General features: G+C 38.7%; 1 protein-coding gene across 7 annotated transcripts in view; it reads right to left on the bottom strand.

The window, feature by feature from the left end:
- The window catches only part of CCDC88C (coiled-coil domain containing 88C), a 234,001-nt gene that overhangs the window by 76,566 nt on the left and 133,859 nt on the right, over window positions 1-23,576 (bottom strand). The window lies entirely within an intron of this gene.

Raw genomic sequence — 23,576 nt, 5'->3', positions numbered from 1 at the left:
TTATACACCTAAAGAAATAAGGAACTGTATTAGACATAGGTACACTTCAACCAATCAATCAATAGGCATTTGTTAAGTGCCTACTATATATTAAGTAGTACCACAGATGGAGCGCTGAGTTTGAAGTCAAGGAGACTCATCCCGAATTCAAATCTGACCTCAGACACTTACTAGCTTTGTTATCTTAGGCAAGTTACTTAACCCTATCTGCCTCAGTTCCCTCATCTATAAAATAAGCTGGAGTGAAAGAAATGGCACATCATTCCAGTAACTTTGCCAAGAAAATCCTAGGAGGTGTAACCAAGATGGTGGAGAAAAGTCAGGAAGTTTCTTGGGCTTTCCCCAGTTTCTCTAAAAAAATATTAAATCAAGTTTCTAAATGGATCCTGGAACAAAAGAACCCACAAAAAGACCAAATGAAACAATTTTCCAATTTAAGATAACTTAGAAGGACTTTAGGAAATTTTGGTCAGTCTCACTTGGGTAAAAGGGAGGTACAGCCCAGTACAGACTGCATTGAGGAAAGTCACTGGGAGATTTTTGTTGTTGTTCTTTTTTTTTTTTGCCAGGCAATGGAGTTAAGTGACTTACCTAAGGTCACACAGCTAGATAATTATTATGTGTCTGAGACCAAATTTGAACTCAGGTCCTCCTAACTCCAGGGCCAGTGCTCTATCCACTGAGTCACCTCAATGCCCCCCACTGGGAGACTCTTAACAGTTCACCAACTGAGGCCCCACAGGACTGGTTCGGCAAGCTAGTGGCACAACAGATCAGCTTTGAGGTATCTAACCCCAGTACAAATGACAAACTGCCAGCCTCAGAACCCTGGCACAACATATATAACAAAATCGCCACCCTAATACACGGGGCAAGGCACCAGAACCTGAGGCTCTGATGCAGAAAATTAGGGATCAGGTCTCTGGTCCCCAGCACAAGAAGCTTGGGACAGTTCTCCTAGATCCTTACACAAGCAGAGTTCAACTTTAAAAAATGAGCCAAAAAACAAAAAGAGTTCTCACCAAAGGAAGCTACTCAAGTGACAGGAAAGAGCAAAACATAAACTCAGAAGAGGACAATAATGTCAAAATACTGACATGTGAAGCCTCAAAGGATAATATGAATTGGTTCCAAGCCCAAAAAATTCTCCTGGAAGAGTTGGAAAAGGATTTTAAAAATCAAGTATGAGAGAGAAAAGAAAAATTAGGAAAAGAAATGAAAGTTATGCAGAAGATTTATTAAAAAAGAGTAAACAGTTTGGAAACAGAAGCACAAAAACTGACTGAAGAAAGAAACACTTTAAACAAGAGAATTGGCCAAAAAGGGAAAAAAATACACTGAAGAAAACAGTTCTTTTAAAAGTAGAATTGGTCCAAATGGAAAAGGAGGTACAAAAAATTCCTTTTCCATTTGGACCAGTTAGAAAATAATTCCTTAAAAATTAGAATTGGGCAAGTAGAAGCTAATGACTCTGTGAGACATCAAGAATCCATCAAACAAAATCAAAAGAATGTAAATGTAAAAAGAAAAAAAATGTAAAATGGGGTGGCTAGGTGGCACAGTAGATAGAGCACTGGCCCTGGAGTCAGGAGTACCTGAGTTCAAATCTGGCCTCAGACACTTAATAATTACCTAGCTGTGTGGCCTTGGGCAAGCCACTTAACCCACTTGCCTTGCAAAAACCTAAAAACAAAACAAAAACAAAAAAATGTAAAATACCTTACTAGAAAAATAAATGACCTGGAAATAGATCTAGGAGAGATAATTTAAAAATTATTGGACTAGCGCATAGTCATAATGAAAAAAGAGACTGGACAGCATCTTTGAAGAAATTATTAAGGAATACTGCCCCAATAGCCAGGAACCAGAGAACGAAAAAAAAGTCATTCAAAAAATCAAATGGAGTCAGGAGGACCTGAGTTCAAATGTGATCTCAGACACTTAATAATTGCCTATCTGTGTGACCTTGGGCAAGTCACTTAACCCCATTGCTTTAAATAAGAAAAATTTTAAAAAACCACCAAATCACCTCCTCAAAGAAATCCCAAAATGAAAACTGCAAAGGAATGTTGTAGCCAAATTTCAGAATTATCAAGTCAAGGAGAAAATACTGTAAACAACCAGAAAGAAACAATTCCAATATCAAGGATTACACAAGTCTAAGCAGTTTCTACATTAATAAAAAAAAATCAGAGGGTTTGGAAAGATATTCTGGAAGGCAAAGGAGCTTAGATTTCAACCAAGAATCAACTACCCAGCAAAGCTGGGAAAAGTGATATTCAATGAAATTGGGTCTTTCAAATTTTTTCAGAGCTGAACAAAAAGTTTGATCTTGAAATACAAAACTCAAGAGAAGAACAAAAAGGTAAACAGGAAAGAAAAAACTATTAAATAAGGTTAAACTATATCCTTACACAAGAATTTGATACTTGTAACTTTTAAGAATTATCTCTAATAGAACTGTTAGAATGAGTAAACTAGATAGAAGGTGTGGGTGTAAGTTATAAGTTGACTTTGATGTGATGATATAAAAAAATTATGGGGTAAAAAAAGGATTGTACTGAAAGAAAAGGGAAGGCAGAATAGGACAAATTACATCACATGAAGCTGGCAAAATACCTATTACAATGGAGGGAAAGAAGGGAAGGGTGAGTATTGTTTCAATGTTAACTTTCATTGGATTTGGCTCAAAGAGCAAATAACATATAATCAGTTCTGTTTGGAAATTTAACATACTCTATATAGAGAAGGGGAAGAGGAAAGGGGAAAGAAAAGAGAAGTTGATAGATGGAAGAACAGATTGAGGGAAGTAGTAGTCAGAGCCCTGGTGAGGAGAGACAGGGTGAAAGGGGAGAGAAAAGTATAAATGGGGAGGAGGAAAAATAGAATGGAGGGAAACATGCAATTAGTAATCATAACTGTGAATGTCAATGGAATGAACTCTCCCATAAAATAGAAGAGAACAGCTGAGTGAACTAAAAGCCAGAATTCTACAATATACTGTTTACAAGAAATACATCTGAAGCAGAGAGAGATATACACAAGATAAAGGTTAAAAAGACTGGAATAAAATGTATTATGCATCAGTAATAGCAAAGCAAAAATAAAAATAGATCTAATTTATTTATTTGTTTATGTATTTATTTATGGGGGTGGGGTTGCAAGGCAATGGGGAATAAGTGGCTTGCCCAAGGCCACACAGCTAGGTAATTATTAAGTGTCTGAGGCCAGATTTGAACTCAGGTACTACTGACTCCAGGGTCAGTGCTCTATCCACTATGTCACCTTGCTGCCCTAAAATAGATCTAATTAAAAGAGATATGGAAGGAAACTATATCTTGCTAAAAAAAGGTACCATAGGCAATGAAGTAATATCAAAACAAAACATATATACACCAAATGGTAGAATATCCAGATTCTTATAGGAGAAATTAAGTGAGTTAAGTGAGTAAAGGTAAAAAAGAGACAACAAAACCATACTAGTTAGGGACCTCAACCTACACCTCTCAGAACTAGACAAATCTAACCACAAAATAAATAAGAAAGAAGTTAAGGAGGTAATAGAATTTTAGAAAAGTTAGATAGGATAAATCTCTGAAGAAATGAATGAGGATAGATAAATCTTTTCCTCAGTAGTACATGGTCTCCAAACAAAAACTGGCCAGGTATTAGGGTATTAAAAACCTCATAAAAATGCAGAAAAGCAGAAATATTAAATGTATTCTTTTCAGACCATGATACAATAAAAATTAAGTATAATAAAGGGCCATGGAAAGATAGACTAAAAACTAATTGGAAACTAAATAATCTAATTCTAAAAAAAAAAAATGAGTGAGTCAAACCAAAAAACCCTAGAGTCTAATACAGGGTTAGATATGACTGAAAAAACTGAATAACAATAATAAATGCATATTCATCCTAACATATTTACTTACCTATTTATGATATATAATATATATATATATATAATATATATATACTGTATATTTATATATATTTATCTCCTCTATTAGAATATAAGCTCAGGGTTGCTTCATTTTTTAACTCAAATACAATGTGGTTTGGGAGGAAAAGCACTAGCAGCTGGAGAAAAATAAACAAAGGGTTAATGCAAACGAGAATATCCTTAAAAGAAGAGAGGGACTCTATGAAGTAGAGATAAAGAAGGAGTAGATTCCAAGTTCATAGGAGGCTACTACAAAACCAAGGACTCAAGATAGAGAACTTGGTTTGACTCACTCATTTTTTTAGGATTAGATTATTTAGTTTCCAATTAGTTTATCTTTCCATGACCCTTTATTACACTTAATTTTTATTGCATCATGGTCTGACTCTGGAGATAGAAAGAAGACCAGTTTGGCAGGAGAGCAGATCAGAAGAAGATAGAATTATGTCCAATGAGGTTGAAGAGATTGGGACTGATTATGAAGGTCTTCAGATACTATTCAGAAAACTTGATATTTTATTGAAAACTTGATATTTTATCAACTCAGGACAGTTAGGTAGAGCAGCAGATAGAGCACTGGTCTGGAATCAGGAAGATCTGAGCTAAAAATCTAGTCTCAGTAACCTATCTGTGCCTCAGTTTCCTCATTTGTAAAATATATGTATTTTACAAATACATTCTGCAAAAAATAATAGCACCTAAAGTTGTTGTGAGACAATATTTGCAGGGAGCTTTAGCGCTATCTGGTACTTAGTAAGTGATATTTAAATACTAGTTATTATTTATCCAAAAGGCAATGTGAAATTTTTGGACTTGGAATCAGGTCTTTAATTTAGGAAAATTACTTTGGGAAGAGCATGTGGGATGGATCAAAAAAACACACAATCAATGTCTTCCTTTAAAGATGTAAGACTCTAATAAGTCTTAGGTGGAGAGGAAGAGAAAAGAGAAAGTAAGACATCTCTAATCATAATGCAAGTTAGAAAAATGAAGAAGCACACAAATTTAAATAAGGTAGGTGGCCTCGGATATTCAAGGAAGCAATTAGTAATAAAATAATCTTTTTAGCCATCTTTCTTTTCAAAGTGATTTTCTAACGGCATATTCATGTCTTTATAAAATTAAAAGTTCTTTGCCTTAAGAATTTTTCATTTTGAGCTTAGAAGAGGCAAAAGAAATATCCCAAAGCTAAACAAATCAATTCTGCCTGCCCCACAGAAACCTAAGAGAGCAGGGGTAGGTTTCCTACTTGAGCCCTATGACCAACTACTAAACAAAACTAAAGGAAACAATCGCATTCTCCCATCACATTGCTGTTGTACTCTACATCAGAAGGGTTCTAAGACAAATGTTTTCATTTTCTTTGTATTTATCTCTAACCATTCTGAAGAGCCATTTTGGGGCCCTGCAAGAATTTCTGTCCCTCCCCTCGATGCTTGAATGCCTCCAAGTATGTACTGGGAAACTGGACAGCTTTTTCTGGGTGGACAAGAAGCCTGTTATTAGTTTTTCTACCCCCTTACTCTCAGTGATTATAACACAAAGAACAGGGTTAGGTAGGTCATTCATATCCTGCGGCTGGCTGGTTGCCCATAGAGACGCAAGAAAAATTGGCTGGGGCACACTTAGGCTGGAATCCAAAAGGACTGGTGGGAAAAAAAACCTCACTCATTTTGGTCAATGGACAAAGTTTTAATCAAAGGGTAGAATGAAAAATTGTAGATGGTTTGGCTGTGTTTTCAGAGGTGGGGAGCTACGGGGATGGAACACTGTGGTTGTTTTACTAAACTGGTTTTTACTTTCATTTTTTGTTCTGTGTCCTTAGGAATAACTCTCTGAGAAGACAAAGAAAGAAGAGATGGCTTAAAAAAGGTATCTGATATCAAACTAAATGGTGGCAATAAAAGTGTATTAATTAACTAAAGCAACTAATTAATAATCCTAAAAAAAAGCATGTAAGAAAATCAGAGAAGCAGATAAAATGGTAAAAAAAAAGAAATGGAACTGATAACTGAAAGAAGCTGTGATTTAAAATTGTAAGAAAAAATTGATAAACTATTAACTACTTTTAAATCAATCAATCAACAAACATTTTAAAATACTTATTATGTGCCCAAAATGATATTAGACAATATGGAAACAAATACAAAGAATGAGACAATTCCTATTCACAATGAAAATACATTTTAATGGGGGAGCTAATAAATAAATTATATGTACACACATACATAATTATATAATATCTATTGAGTCACAATACTTATGTGAGATGTCAAGGTAATATAAGAGGAAGGGCACTAGCCATTAAAGGATCAGGGAACATTTGATGCAGGAATCATGTTTGAATTGCAATTTAAAGGAAAAGAGAGACTCTATGAGGCCAAAGATAGAAGGAAGTGCATTTCAGATAGGTGGTATGGCCAATGCAAAGGTGGGGAGTATACAGATGAAGTATTGCGTATGAAGAACCAAGGCAAGCATAGTTGGCCTGGCTAGCATGCTGCAGAGAACAGATTTTGTAGGCTTTTAAAAGCTTAAGAAATTAGTTTATATTTTAACATAGAAGCAGCAGGAAGTCACTGAAATTGGTTGAGTAGGAAAGTTTCATGGTCAGCTCCATGCTTAGGGAAAATTACTTTGGCAGCAATGTATAAGATGGATTGTAGAGATTAGAGACTTAAAGTAACCCATTAGAAGGCAGCAGCAATAATCAATGCCAGTTCAACTATTAAGGAACAACTTTGAAAATTGAGAGAAGAGGTCACTTGAAAGATTTTGTTCTGAAAGAGTGATTTGGTCACTGATTCAATTAATATGTGGGGCAAAAAGTTGAAGACAATGCTGAAGATATGAACCCCAGGAGACTGGAAGCATGGGGGTACCTTTGTCAAAAATAGAGAATTTTGGAGGAAAGAACAATCTAAGGAGATAAAAACTTCAGTTTTGGCATGTGGCATTTGAGAAGTCTCTGGGACATCTATGATGTGTAAATGAAACTCATGGGAGATGTGTGTAAAATAGATATATGGAAATATATTATATACTCTTACTTTACACATAAATACATATTTATGTAAAATATATACCACATAGATTTCAGAACAAATATATGCATATATAGTTTCATTTCCATGTATATAATAGTTAAACCTATGAGAACTAATGAGGTTATCAAGAAAATAAATAGAGAAAGAAGTAGAAGAATTTTCAGCAACGTGAATGGTTGGGGGACTGGATATGAATCAGAAAAGGAGAAGGAGGAATATCAGACAGATAGGAATATAACCAATATCAAAAGTCCTAGATGGCAAAAAGTATCCAAGAAGAAAAGGCGATCAATAGTGTCAAATGTAGCAGATAGGCTAAGAAGGATTAGGAGCTGGAAAAAGACTATGAGATTTGGCAACTAAGAGATCACTGGTAATTCTTCAGAAAGAAAAGTTGAAGAGGGATGAGAATGGATGCCAGATGCAAAAGGCTGAAGAAGAGTGGAGACAGAGGTGAGACAGTTGGTGGAGACAACTTTTTCAAACAATCTGACTGGGAAAGAAAGAAGAGATATAGGACAATAGGTTGAGGAGATAGGAAGTGAATGCTTAAGAATGAGGAAGACTTGGGTTATGTCCAAAGGCAATAGGGGAAGAGCCAGTTATATGGGAGAAGTTGAAGACAAGGGTAAGTGTACATCATATAGAGGAAATGACTTCAGAAAATGGGGATGGATCCTGAGGGGGGAAAAATAGATGATTTGCCTTGATGTAGGAAAGACTCAGCTAGAAATATATTCCCCACAATTTATAATGTATCTAGTCTTAAGGATTCTTTTTCTCCCTTCAGCACATGAGTAGGATCAGAAGAGAAAGATGGAGGTAGAAGAGACAAAGGCTAACAATTCAGGGCTGAGAGTCAAGGAACTGAAAAGTATATATTTAACTATTTAAACTAAACTGTTCAGTCTTTCTCTTGATTATTTAAGTTTAGGAAAATAATTTTACATTACACCAGAAATATTTCATTTCCATTTTTTGCATGTCCCTATCCTTTATAGCTCATGGGGCATTGGGTCTGAAGATTTCTGGCCAGGACGGCTATATGGATAGTGGCTGGCTCTCAGCTCCCACTTCTCTAATGGTGAAAAAACCCTGAAAATCACCCCAGGTAAAATAAGGATCAAGAAATTGAAGGAGAAACATGAGTGACTTTTACCACCTCAGAACTACATAAAAAGTCATCAGAAGCCTAGAGGTAGCAAAGGTGACCTAGGTCAAAAACAAGCAGGACTGACTATTTCACCCAAAAGCACATCACAGAGTAGGGCCTGCTCCTTGTATGAAGCTCCAACTCAGGAAGAGAATTAAGAGAAATATGAATATTCCAAAGATGATACTGACCACTTTCAAGAATTATAGCCCAAGAGATACACTTAAAATGTCAAGCTAAGTGAGACTAACCCACAATGACTCCAAGAAATGATGTAAGGGAAAAAATTATTTTCCACAAATTCTACATAAAAATGAAATAAAATGTCTAAAAGAAAGAACTAGAAAGACTTTCAGAAAAGAAAAGTGATAAATCTTACCGAAGACAGATTCCCTGAAAACTAGAACAGAAACCAGACTGAAATCAATGACTCCATAAAAAAGAAATATTAGAACCAAATTAAAATAAAAAAAAATAAAAATAAAAAGAATATATAGAATCTATATACTATGAAAAACTGTCCTGGAAAAAAGTTAAGGTAAGATCACTAAGAATCATTACACTCTCTGAAACCCATAATTTACAAAAAAAATCCAGGCCATATTTCAAGAAATCCCAAATAGCTGCCAAGCTCTCTTAGAACCAGGAAACAAAGGAGGGACAGAAAGTATACACTCATCATTTTGTAGCCCCAAAAGGAAAAGTGTTATAGCTAAAATCCAATTTCTTTTAAAATTTTCTTTTGGAGTGGGGCAGAAGATCTAGGAAAAGTTCAGGGACTAATGAAACACAGATAACACATGAAGATTTAATGTAGCTTTCAAGCATTTCTGATTAAATGACTTGTGAATCAAATAGGAACTTTGAAATGCAAAAACATGTTTCAAGAAATAACCAGAAGGACAGTTTCAGACAAATCTTGTAACAAGTGAAATGAGAAGAACCAATAGAAAAATTAATACAGTGACAATAACACTATTTAAAAAAAAATAATTGAACTCTGATTAATGCAATGACAACCACATCTCCAAAAGATTTATGATGAAGCATACTATCTACAAAGAGATTCAATAAGAGGTAAGATGCAATAAAAGACATTTTTATTCATAGCCTCTGGGTGAATTTATTTTGTTTGACTATGGTTTTTTTCCTCCCTCTCTATTTATAACCAGGGAGTCAGATTTTGAGAGAGGGGAGAAAGAAATTGTGACACCAAAAAAAAAAAAAAACGTCACAGAAACAGTTTTTTGGGGTTTTTGGCAAGGCAATGGGGTTAAGTGACTTGCCCAAGGTCACACAGCTAGGTGATTATTAAGTGTCTGAGGCCATATTTGAACCCAGGTACTCCTGACTCCAGGGCCGGCGCTTTATCCACTGCGCCACCTAGCAGCCCCTTATCACTACTTTTTTAAAAAGCAAGCAGAGGGGTGGCTAGGTGATGGAGTGGATAAAGCGCCGGCCCTGGAGTCAGGAGTACCTGGGTTCAAATCCGGTCTCAGACACTTAATAATCACCTAGCTGTGTGGCCTTGGGCAAGCCACGGAACCCTATTTGCCTTGCAAAAACCTAAAAAATAAAAAAACAAGCAGAATGGTAATATAAATGTGTATATATTTTGGTGTAATATAAATGAATATGTATATATATATATATATATATATATATATATATATATATATATGAAATTTTAAGTTAAGAATTTTTAAAAATTGCTAAAGGGGGGGAGGCAGAGCCAAGATGGCAACAAGAGTGGATCTTGTCTTAGGCACTCTCTCATAAATCTTTTAAACTAAGGACTCTAACTGAATTTTTGAGAGACAGAACCCACAGAGGGACCCAGTGAGGTAGTTCTCCTACTCAAGGTAACCTGGAAAAGAGTAGAAAGGCTCTGCTCCCCGGGGTCGGAGGGGCAGCCCGCCAGATCGAAAGAACTTCAGCCTCCCAGAGGCAGCCCCAGGGTGCTGGGAGCCATGGCTCACAGCAGTGGGGGAGTTTCCTGAGCTGCACCCTGGGGAGCACCGGGCACAAAGTGGGGGAACGGGGTGGGGGGGACCTCTGCCAGAGTGAGCTCATGAAGCCCAGCCCTCAGGGCACACAGCGAGCAACAGGAGCCTCCAGGGCATGAGCCCATTGAACCTAGGGAGGGGAATGAAGAGAGAGAGAGACTGCCAAGCTCTGCCCCTGGAACAGGACTCTGGGGCTCTGAACACATTCAGGTCCTGATCACAGTCTAGGCCCCCCCATAGAACAGCAGGCCCCCCCCCACCTCAGTCCCATGGCAGAGGGGGGTGCATATAGTCATTCACAGACCAGGAGGGAGGACAGAGCCTCACATACTGAGACCCTTGTGGATGTGTCCCAAAAGCTCAGGGAGCACCTCAAAACCAGATTTAGGCTGGGAAAATGAGCAAGCAGAGAAAAAAAAGAGGAACACCATTGAGAAATAAATTATCTATGATCCCAAGAAGGATCAAAATACTCAGCCTGAAGATGAGGAAACACAAGCTCCTGCATCTAAAGACTCCAAGAAAAACAGAAATTGGGCTCAGGCTATGACAGATCTCAAAAAAGACTTTGAAAATCAAATGAGGGAGTTAGAAGAAAAACTGGGAAATGAGAGAGATGCAGGAAAAACATGAAAATGAAGTCAGCAGCTTAGTCAAGGAAATCCAAAAAAATGCTGAAGAAAATAGCATGCTAAAAAACCAGCTTAGGTCAAATGGATAAAACAGTTCAAAAAGTTATTGAGGAGAAGAATGCTTTAAAAAGCAAAATTGGCCAGATGGAAAAAGAGATAAGAAAACTCTCTGAGGAGAACAAATCCTTCAGACAAAGAATAGAACTCAGAGAGACTGATGAATTTATGAGAAATCAGGACTCAGTACTTCAAAACCAAAAAAATGAAAAATTAGAAGAAAATGTGAAACATCTCATTGAAAAAATAACTGATATGGAAAACAGATTTAGGAATGATAATTTAAAAATTATTGGAATACCTGAAAGTCATGATCAGGAAAAGAGCCTTGACATCATTTTCAAAGAATTACTACAGGAAAATTGCCCTGATATTCTAGAAGCAGAGGGCATAATAGAAATGGAGAGAATCCACCAATTCCCCCCAAGAAAGAGATCCCAAAAAACCAACCCCTAGGAATATTATAGCCAAGTTCCAGACCTCCCAAGTCAAAGAGAAAATATTACAAGCAGCCAGAAGGACACAATTCAAATACCATGGAGTAGCAGTCAGGATCACACAGGACTTAGCAGCAACTACATTAAAAAACTCATAGGGCTTGGAATATAATATACCAGAAGGCAAAAGAGCTTAGCATGCAACTGAGAATCAACTACCCAGCAAGGCTGAATGTCCTCTTCCAGGGAAAAAGATGGACTTTCAATGAACCAGGGGAATTTCAAATGTTCCTGTTGGAATGGCCAAAGCTGAACAGAAGGTTTGATCTTCAGATACAGGACTCAGGTGAAGCATGGAGATTGAAGGAGAAGGGGAAAATATGAGGGACTTAATGATGATGAACTGCATGTATTCCTGTATAGAAAAATGACACTGATAATACTCATATGAACCTTCTCAGTTAATAGAACAGGTAGAGGAGCTTTTATAGTTGAAGCACAGGAGAAAGCTGAATTTAAAGATAAAATATGGTGTAAAAATGGAGTCAATAGAAAAAAGGGAAATGTAATGGGAGAAAGAAAAAGGAGAGGGGGAATAGGCCATGATATTTCATATAATAAGATTTTTCTTTATTACAATGAGCTATTGCAATGATATGGAAAGGGGGGAAGACAAGGGAGAATGAGGGAATCTTGGCTCTCATCAGAGGCAGCTAGGAGAGGAAACAGCATATATACTCAATGGGGTATAGACATCTGGAGTAAGAAGGAGCAGGGACAGGAGGAAGGGGGGGGATGTGAGTGATGGAGGAGAGGATGGACCATGGGGGGAGAGTGGTCAAATATGACATATTTTCTTTTTTACTTCTTGCAAGGGACTGGGATTGGATGGCCTATCTGGGACCATAAGGCCAGGTGGATGCTGGGCCTAAGGGGTGCTAGGGGGGGCTTGGGGCCTCTTGGCCCCAGAGCCAGGGATCTGTCTGCTGCGCCACTCTACAGCAGAGTCAGAGTGAAAGGAGAGAGAAAATATAGTACATGGTAGTGGAGAAATAAGAAAAGAGGGAGTTGCAATCAGCAATGGAAATGCTGGAAAAATATGGAAGTAACTTTTGTGATGGACTTATCATAAAGAATGTGATCCACCCATGACAGAGTTGTTGGTGTTGGAACAAAGACTCAAGCACATCTTTTATTATTATTATTTTTTTTGGTGGGGTGCAGGGCAAATGGGGCTGGGTGGCCTGCCTGGGGCTACATAGCAGGGTGATCATTGGGTGTCTGAGGCCGGATTTGGACCCAGGTGCTCCTGCCTCAAGGGCCAATGCTCTGTCTGCCACCCAGCCACCCCTACTATTATTACTATTTTATTTTATTTTCGGTCTTTTTTTTTCTTTTTTTGGTTTTTTTTGCAGGGCAGTGGGGTTGGGGTGGCTTGCATGCCACACAGCTGGGTGATTGTTGGGTGTATGGGGCCGGATATGGGCTTGGGTGCTCGTGGCTCCAGGGCTGGTGCTCCATCCATTGTGCCACCTGGCCATACCTACAATTATTACTATTTTTTTTTAATTTTAATTTTTTTCCTCTCCCCTTTACTTTATCACTCAAGCGAGTCTATATTTTGGGGAGGAGGGGGTATTTTGTTTACTCTTAAACAAGGATATTTTATTTATGCATAAAAAACATTATTTGTACAAAATGAGAATAAATAAATATTAAATATAAAAAAATTGCTAAAAGAAGATGGGTGAGTGAAGCATTTGAAATACCTTAGGACACTCTCATAATAGTTTTAGCATTGTAGACCTAAGGTAAGGCACCTTTAAACCTCTTGAACAAGTCTGGAACTGCACTCAGCCTCCAGAAACTGAGACAAGGGTGCTTCCTAAGCATCATCAGTATATCCAAGATGGAAGGGACTGAGAAAGTCACTGAGTCTATTTTAGCAGGACTCTCTTTTACAAGAAAGCCCTTATACTTGTAGATTATTAGATGGCAGAGTGGATAGAGCATCAGGTCTAGTGTCAGGAAGACCAACTTTAAAGCCTGTCCCAGACATTTATTCTTGGAATGAAAAGGACTCCAAGAGGACGGGAGTTCATATCCAAGCTCAGATACTCGATACTAGCTGTGTGACCTTGGGCAAGTCACTTAACCCTGCCTGCCTCAAATTCTGGACCATCTCCAGTGGTCCCAATTTATATCTGGTCACTGGATCCAGATGACTCTGGAGGAAAAAGTGAGGTTGGTAATCTAACACAGAATTCCCTCTCACTCAAATACAATTCACGTGCTTGCCATGGTGTCACCTCCCTGATGTCATGGTCTTCTACAACAACCGACAAAAACAATTATTGAAATTTTTTCTATCACATTTTGTCCCTTTCAATTATAATGCCAGGTTTTCCAACTGTTTGGCATTGTTCCCCTTTTAGCCCTCAATATACTCAAATTTATGTTGTCACCACACAGACTTCCCTCTGTGACCTTTGGTTTAGTCTTGGGGATCTTCCCATCTTTGCTTTCCTGAGTATGTCATATGGGAACTGTGAGGTTAAAAGTTCAAATTTGATGGATTCACCTTCACTGATAGAAAAGAGTTGGGCTTAGAAAGCATGAAAGACACTTTCTGTTTTGTTCTGTTTGTTTTCCTCATGAGGGATTTATCCTTACATGCTCTTGGAATCCACCATCTTAACTGGACCTCTTGCCAATCTCTGGGCTTTTATTTTTCCTGCCACCACAACTCTTAGTGGTTTTAGGAGGAAGACTTGAGTTCAAATGCTATCTGAGGGCAGCTAAGTAATGTAGTGGATAAAGCACTGGCCCCTGGAGCCAGGAGGACCTAAGTTCAAAACTGACCTCAAACAATTAATAATCACCTAGCTATGTGAATTTGGGCAAGTCAATTAACCCCACTGCCCTGCAAAAACCAAAAAGATAACTAAAATAAATTTTTTTTAAAAAATTCTGAGACACTAACTAGTTGTGCATCATCTGGAACAGGTCAGCTGCAATTTCCACATCTCTCCATAAAGAGACCCCCTCCACCAGGGGCACCTAATTCAGCATGGCTGTTATGAGGCTTAAAAGAGATTATGTCTGTAAAGCAGTTTGCTAATGATGAGATGATACTACTCCTACTATAGATATCATAATCCTGTTTTCGAAGCAAACATCAGGGGTACTCCACACACTAAACACTCTCCCTCTCATCTCTCCAGGCTTTTTACTTCTTCTTTTTTTTAATTTATTTTTTATTCTCATTTTGTACAAATGTTTTTCTTTACATTAATAAAATATACTTGTTTACAAGTAAACAAAATGCCCCTCCCCCCATGAATATAGATAGACTTGCTTGGGCAAAAAAGTAAAGGGGGGAGAAAAAAATTAAAATTAAAAAAAAAAGTAATAATTGTAGGCATGGCCAGGTGGCGCAATGGACGAAGCACCAGCCCTGGAGCCACTAGCACCCGAGTCCATATCCAGTCTCGTAAACCCAATAATCACCCAGCCATGTGACATGCAAGCCACCCGATCCCCACTGCCCTGCAAAAACCAAAAAGAAGAAAAAAAAAGACGCAAAATAAAATAAAATAGTAATAATAGTAGGGGTGGCTGGGTGGCAGACAGAGCATTGGCCCTTGAGCCAGGAGCACCTGGGTCCGAATCCGGCCCCAGACACCCAATGATCACCCTGCTATGTGGCCCCAAGCAGGCCACCCAGCCCCACTTGCCCTGCACCCTCCCTCAAATAATAATAACAAAAAATGTGTTTCAGTCTTTGTTCCAACACCATCAACTCTGTCATGAGTGGATCACATTCTTTATGATAAGTCCATCACAAAAGTTACTTCCATATTTTTCCAACGTTACCATTGCTGATCGCAACTCCCTCCTTTCTTATTTCTCCACTACCATGTACTATATTTTCTCTCTCCTTTCACTCTGACTCTGCTGTAGGGTCACTGAGGGGCGCAGCAGACAGATCCCTGGTCCTGGGGCCAAGAAGCCCTGAGCCCCCCCATACCACCCCTTAGGCCCAGAATCCACCTGGCCCTATGGTCCTGGGCAGGCCATCCAATCCCAGCCCCTTGCAAGAAATAAAGAAAGAAAATGTGTTATATCTGACCACTATCCCCCCATGGTCCATCCTCTCCTCCTTTATTCACATCCCCACCCCTTCCCCCTGCTCCCCCCTCCTTCTTACTCCAGTTGTCTATACCCCATTGAGTATATTTGCTGTTTCCTCTCCTAGCCATCTCTGATGAGAGCAAAGGTTCCCTCATTCCCCCTTGCCTCCCCCCTTCCATATCATTGCAATAGCTCATTGTAATAAAAAAAAATCTTATTATGTGAAATAGCTTGGACTATTCCCCCTCTCCTTTTTCTTTCTCCCATTACATTTCCCTTTTTTTCTTATTGACTCCATTTTTACACCATATTTTATCTTCGAATTCAGCTTTCTCCTGTGCTTCAACTATAAAAGCTCTTTCTACCTGCTTTATTAACTGAGATGGTTCATATGAATATTATCAGTATCATTTTTCTATACATGCAGTTCATCCTCATTAAGTCCCTCATATTTCCCCCCTCTCCTCCAATCTCCATGCTTCACCTGAGTCCTGTGTCTGAAGATCAAACCTTCTGTTCAGCTCTGGCCATTCCAACAGGAACATTTGAAATTCCCCTGGTTCATTGAAAGTCCATCTTTTTCCCTGGAAGAGGACATTCAGCCTTGCTGGGTAGTTCATTCTTGGCTGCATTCTAAGCTCTTTTGCCTTCTGGTATATTGCATTCCAAGCCTTATGAGCTTCCAATGTAGCTGCTGCTAAGTCCTGTGTGATCCTGACTGCCACTCCACGATATTTGAACTGTGTCCTTTGGGCTGCTTGTAATATTTTCTCTTTGACTTGGGAATTCTGGAACTTGGCTATAATATTTCTGGGGGTTGGTTTTTTGGGATCTCTTTCTCGGGGGGATCGGTGGATTCTCTCCATTTCTATTTTGCCCTCTGCTTCTAGAATATCAGGGCAATTTTCCTGTAGTAATTCTTTGAAAATGATGTCAAGGCTCTTTTCCTGTTCATGACTTTCAGGTCATTCCAATAATTTTCAAATTATTTTTCAAATTTCAAATTTCAAATTATCTTTCCTAAGTCTGTTTTCCATATCAGTTTTTTCAATGAGATATTTCACATTTTCTTCTAATTTTTCATTTTTTTGGTTTTGAAGTATTGAGTCCTGATTTCTGGTAAATTCAACAATCTCCCTGAATTCTATTCTTTGTCTGAAGGATTTATTCTCCTCAGAGAGTTTTCTTATCTCTTTTTCCATCTGGCCAATTTTGCTTTTTAAAGCATTCTTCTCCCCAATAACTTTTTGAACTGTTTTATCCATTTGACCTAAGCTGGTTTTTAGCATGCTATTTTCTTCAGCATTTTTTTGGATTTCCTTGACTAAACTGCTGACTTCATTTTCATGTTTTTCCTGCATCTCTCTCCTTTCTTTTCCCAGTTTTTCTTCTAACTCCCTCATTTGATTTTCAAAGTCTTTTTTGAGCTCTGTCACAGCCTGAGCCCAATTTCTGTTTTTCTTGGAGTCTTTAGATGTAGGAGCTTGTGCTTCCTCATCTTCAGACTGAGTATTTTGATCCTTCTTGGGCTCATTTGCAAAATATTTCTCAATGGTCTTCCTCTTGTTTCTTTGCTTGTTCATTTTCCCAGCCTAAGCCTGTTTTTTGGGGGTGCTTCCTGAGCTTTTGGGACACTCCCACATGGGTCTCAGTGTGTGAGGCTCTGTCCTCCCTCCTGGTCTGTGAATGACCATAAGTGCCCCCCTCTGCCACGGGACCGAGGTGGGGGGGCCCTGTTGTTCTATGGCGGGGCCTAGACTGGGATCAGGATCTGAATGTGGTCAGAGCCCCAGAGTCCTGTTCCAGGGGCAGAGGACAGAGCTGGGCAGTCTCTCTCTCTCTCTTCACTCCCCTCCCTCAGCTCAATGGGCTCATGCCCTGGGGGCTCCTGCTTACCAGCTCCACCTGCTTCTGTTTCTGGGTCTAGGCTGCCGAAAGACCAGGCTGCTGGCTGTGTGCCCTGAGGGCTGGGCTCCATGTGCTCGGCCAGCAGAGGTCCCCCGCTGCTCCCCCACTCCTTGCCGGTGCTCCCCGGGGTGCAGCCCCGGAGACTTCCCCCACTGCTGCGAGCTGTGGCCCCCAGCGCCCTGGGACTGCCTCCGGGAGGCTGAAGTTCTTTTGCTCTGGTGGGCCACCCCTCCAGCAGGCGCCCCTCCGACCCAGGGAGCAGAGCCTTTCTGCTCTTTTCGAGGTTACCTTGAGTAGGAGAACTGCCTCACTGAGTCCCTTGGTGGGTTCTGTCTCTCGAAAGTTTAGTTAGAGTCCTTAGTTTATGAGTTTTATCAGAGAGCTCCTAAGATTCCATCCCTTCATGTCACCATCTTGGCTGGCTTTTTACTTCTTATCTCTTTCTTCCTTCAATCTAGCTAACTCTCAGAAATGTCATCAGCATTGAAGAGATTGTTGAACTTTAATGGGAAGACTGGTGATCTCAAGTTTAGTCAAGTCAAGTCAACCAAGTCTCTTCTAGGGAGTGAGCAAGAAGCCAGAAGTCCTAACTGGCTATGAAACTTTGGGTAATTCACTATCTCTACAATCCTGTTTTCTTCATCTGAAAAATGGTGAGCAGACTTTGGGAAAAGATGATCTCAAAGTTTTTTCCAGCACCAAAGTGTTGATATTGTTTGGTCATTTCAGTTGCATGAATCCACTTAGAGTTTTCTTGGCAAAGATACTAGAGTGGTTTGCCATTTCCTTTTCTAGTTCATTTTACAGATTTAGGAACCTGAGGCAAATAGGGTTAAGTGACTTGTCTAGGATCACATCGCTAGTAAGTATCAGGGGCTAGATTTGAATTTTGGTCTTCCTAACTCCAGGTCCAGTACTATATCCACTGTGACACTTAGATGCTCCTAACATTAAAGTATTCTAAGTCTAGTCTTAGGATCATAGGTTTAGAGCAGTTAAGAACTTCAGAATCATCTGGTCCAATTACCCCCTTTCTCCATTTTAAAGATGAAAAAATTGAGGACCAGAGAGGCAAAATCACTAGATGAAAAGTATAATCTTGGGATCATAGGTTTGGAGTTGTAAAGGACTTCAGAGGTCATCTTATTCAGTTATCCCCTTCCCTGTTTCACAGATGAAGAAACTGAGGATTAGACAGAAAAAAAATCACTTGCTGAAAAGTCTAATCTTAAGATCATAGGTTAAGAGCTATAAAGAACTTCAGGGGCTGTCTTATCTAATTCACCCCTTCCCCACTTTACAGAAGAGGAAATTGAGACCTAGGAAGTCCAGGAGATAATAAGCATCAGAAGTTGGGACCTGAACCTAGGACTTTTGACTCAGTGCTGTTTATACTAAATTATACCTATCACTTTCATTTTTGTTTTTTTGTGTGTGGAACCTATCACTTTTAATGACAGTGATTTAATCTCACATTTATCTCCCTTTCAACACAAGATAGACCTTTGCACTTAGTTTGTGCTTAAATTATATTTTATTGCCTGTAAAGCTACAGAACATTTTACAGATTGTTTATAGTACAATAAAGTATCTGAGGAAGCAGATATCCACCCTTAAAATGATAGAAATAGCATGAAACTTTTAACAACCTTCTTTGAAATAATTACATTTAGAGGAAAGAATCATCATATCTCAAAAGAGCTTTAATTAAATGTTCTTACAATGATAGGCACATTCCTAATATGATCTTGGAACCACATGCCATGGAACCACAGAGAAAGGATATCATCTGCCTCAACTCTTTTAGTTATTTGTTTGAGTAAGATGATGGCATTCCTAGATGGGACCAGAACTCAGGTCTTTTATCTCCCAATCTCATACTGTTTCTATGGGACTACACTGATTAGAAGACTCTAAACTAGATTTCACATGTATAATGGGTATCATTATGCTTGCCTTCTCAGTGAGTGGGAGAAAGATTTGAAGGGAGGGAAAGAATTTGAAACAAAAAGATGTTTTTAATGTTAAGAAAAATAATTTTGGGGGCAGCTAGGTGGTGCAGTGGATAGAGCACTGGCCCTAGAGTCAGGAGGACCTGAGTTCAGCCTCAGGCACTTAATAATTACTTAGCTGTGTGGCCTTGGGCAAGCCACTTAACCCCATTGCCTTGCAAAAACCTAAAAAAACAAACAAAAAACAACCCTCCCCCCAAAAAAGAATAATAATTTTTAAAGAGAAATTAAACTCATTGCTCTAGAGATTATTTAAAAACAAACTATAAACTAGCTAGAAAAGAACTTGTATCATGGCATTGTGGACAAACAACCATGGAAGTATCAAATCTCAGACATATACTATAAGTGCAATGAGGACAGGGTTTCTTTAAATTCATCTTTAAATTTTAGGTCACTTATTTTTGATGCTTAGTAGATCGTTGGATGCTGGACTTATTTATGTAGACAAATAATACTTCACACAACAGCCAGGAACAAATATTAATAGTAACAAAACAAACAAAATGGGTGTGTTTTCAGTGTTGGCCTTCTCAGTGTTTGGGGATTATAGGAATTAATCTATAAACCAATAATAAGGAAATTGGAATGAGGACAATCTTCTAGGGAAATTCTGCTTTTGCTCATCCTTTCCCTAAAAACCTTTTCATCTACAAGTGATGGCCTCTCTGGCAGAACAGAAACCAAAAAAGGATGTTTTCAAAGGGAAACAAAAGATCAGGTTCAAACATAGATGAGCCTGTAAAATTAATCTCTTCTGCTACCTGAATCATGAATTTTTATGCATGAATTTTAAAAAAAAATGTGTGAAGTTAGCTAGGAGTTACACAAAACTATTGAGTCAAGTCAATTAAGTATTTATTAAGCATTTAGTAGTGTTGACCAATCAAACTCTTTCCCCAAAGTAAACACAGCTCTCATCCCCAAAATGAATAATAAAAATTTTCCTACTCTGTAATTTTAATCATTTTACTTCCAGGGATTCCTGTTAACTACCATAAATATATCCAAATAACAGGACTTGAATTGGACCCCCTTTCATGATGAGTCTAAAAATTGACATGAATGCCATAAATAACATGGAAAAAGTATTGAAAAAAAGCCTAGTCTTCTTTTGTTTATTTCAAAGATTACTAGGCCAATGTTTTAAGATGTTGCAGTAAAAATGGATGTCAAAGGAAATATTAATTTATTTAAATCCCTATGACATCTAAAGTACTTCTCTCTGGCTCACTCTTAAATGCATTTCACAGCATCATGGACCTTGAGGGCTGGGAAAGATCCCAGCAGTCCCAACCCTTGAGGGAAGAAATTACACAATATACTGTTAACTGACAAAAGGTCACATTCCCTTCAGGGGGCAGCTAGGTGGCACAGTGGATAAAGCGCCGGCCTGGAGTCAGGAGGACCTGAGTTCAAATTTAGGCTTAGACACTTAATCATTACCTAGCTGTGTGACTTTGGGCAAGTCACTTAAACCCAATTCCCTAGCAAAAAACAAAAAACAACAAAAAAGAGGGGAGGAGAAGGGAGGGGAGGGGAGGAAAGGGGAGGAGAGAGGAGGGGAGGGGAGAAAAGAAAAGAAAAAAAAAACCTTCCCTGGAAGCAGGACTGCTTTCCACTTTAGGTAGGCAAGTTAATTTTCTCTTCTCCAGGTTAAACATCCCTTTATGGACTCCAATTTCTCCACCATCCTGGCTGCCCTTCCTTTGAAAGCTCCTCAGATTATGGATATTCCTTTTAAACAGTGTTGTCCATAACTGAACATGATACTCCAGAAAAGAGGTAAATAGAACACAAATATAATAAAAGCTATGAACCTTTTAATGAAGCAAACTAAAAGTGCACTACAAACATTTAAAGTGTACATGAACATTAGCTACTAATGAGAGAGTTTCCACATCTGGGATTTCTCCATAAAAATCAAATCACTGGTCCAGTCATTTTCAGATTTATGAGATTTACTTATATTAGTGAAGAAGAGCCTTCTGGAGAGCATCTAATATAACTAGCCCCCTGCTTTCTTGCAGGTAAGATATCAACCCTTCCATTCCATAGACAAGGTCTGGAAAGGATCACACAAGTTACTATAAGAGGGGATGAGAAGTTCCTGCCTTCTAACACAGTGCCCCTATCAAAATATATTCCAGGGCAGCTAGGTGGCATGGTGGATAGAGCACTGGCCCTGTACTCAGGAGTACCTGAGTTCAAATCTGGCTTCAGACACTTATCTAACTGTATGACCTTGGGCAAGTCACTTAACCCTATTGCCTGATAACTCCCCCCCCAAAAAAAAGGCCTTTTAAAAATCAAAATATATTCCATTAGTCAACGTAAAACATGATTAGGATGCTAAATTTTCACTAACCCTCAGGCAATTCAAATCCAAATGCAATGGTTTTAAATTATCTGTGTCCTTAGGTCATACCTATTAGCAGAAATTGCTTACTGTGTGTATATATATATTTAGAAATGCCCTTTGTGTTGTGTGTACATACATATAAGCAAACACATTCTGCACTATATATATATATAGATAGATATAGATATAGATATAGATATAGATATAGGTATAGATAGATAGATATAGATATGTGCATAATCACAGAAGGGGAAATTATAATTCAATTTTTATCCAACTAATATAGCCAATTTATGTATGGTTGGGGTTAAAAAGGCCACATTGTTTTTTTCCATTCCGTTGAACACAGACAGATACAACCAGGATTTTTTCTAAATCCCATCGGTATTTCCTGAAGGAACAAGCCTATGACTGGTATGTCCTTGCTGGGGGCAGCTGTTTAAATGTGTCACCCTGGTCTCTGCAGCGGTCTAGATTTCAGTTACAAGTGACATTTTCCAGAGAAGGTCACCAGGCATAATTTCACCCAGTGGGACAAAATTTCTTACAACAGTCTTTAAAATGTGACATGACGAGGAATTCTATTTTGATGAGCCACTTCTGGGGCTTTTAGATGTTTCAAGGAGCATGCCCAGGTCATATGTTTAATATTATTGCCATATGACTTTCATAGCCTTTCTGGGGATGGGAGCAGTGGTCATGATGAGAATGCATCTTTTTAAAATAAAATAGTAAAAAGCAGCTAGGTAGCACAATGGATAGAGCACCATCCTTGTAGTCAGTAGAACCTGAGTTCAAATTCAGCCTGAGACACTAACTAGCTGGGTGACCCCTGGACAAGTCACTTAAGCCCAATTGCCTCAAAAATAAAATAAAGTGTTGACTGATTCCTAGTAACCTTCAGACTATGGGTCCAGTTGGAACAACACCCTCTGGTCACTCTCTATGAGCTACGTGACAATGAACCCTGCCCTTCCTACGTGCAGAAGGGTATACAATGACCAATCACCTTGGCCAGAAAACAAGCTGGAGCATACCAGGCTGGTGAAGACCAGCTCTCTGTGGAGTCAGCCACATGCACCAGGAAAGTAGGACTTTCCATTCTACTATAGTCAGTCTCCCCTCTATTCCCTTGCTTCTCTGACTATTCCTCCTGTCTCTTCTGTGGGTTCCATTTCCAAGGGTCTCCTCTTTCCCTCCCCAAGGAGAGAACGACAGAATCAAAGAACCAGAAGGAAACAAAGGAAGAGTCTACTACAATCTTCCCAACAAGGTGCCACCAAAAATTTGTCTGAAGCTCTCCAAAGAGAGGAAACCATCAGTTCTTGAACCAGCCCACTGCATTCGGGTTATGATGAAGTTTTATCTTACATCAAGTCTAAATCTATTACTTCTTGATTTCTGCAAATACCAGCGAGAGCTGAGGGCAGCCCTGAAGCGGCTGCTGCCTCAGTCCAGATCACAGGAAAGCAACCAACAGATTTTGGTGAGAGAATAAGGTAGCTGAATTGCTAAAAGAAAAATTCCTTGTCTCCCAGCATGATTACATCTTTCAAAGTGATAGATAAGTGAGGAGGAAAAACATGAATAGAAGTGGTCTTGGTGTGGTAGAAAGAATAGTAGCCCTGATATGAATCAATTTAACAAAATTTTTAAACTTTTTAAAAACTGTTTTTAAAAGAAAAAATTTTAAACTGTCAACAACCTTATAAAAGATTGTCCTGAATCACTAACGATAAAAGAAGGCAAAAGTCAGAAATAATCAATGTTGAAAAACTCCAGGAAGACTGTAGAAATTTGACTTGTCTGGAAAACAGGGTGGGAAAATAGTAAAAATATAATTGGATTGTTCATGCCTTTTGATTCAAAAGACACCATTGCT

This window comes from Macrotis lagotis, chromosome 4, assembly GCF_037893015.1.
Source record: "Macrotis lagotis isolate mMagLag1 chromosome 4, bilby.v1.9.chrom.fasta, whole genome shotgun sequence".
Taxonomy (NCBI): domain Eukaryota; kingdom Metazoa; phylum Chordata; class Mammalia; order Peramelemorphia; family Peramelidae; genus Macrotis; species Macrotis lagotis.
This window is presented reverse-complemented; position numbering and strand designations above follow the sequence as displayed.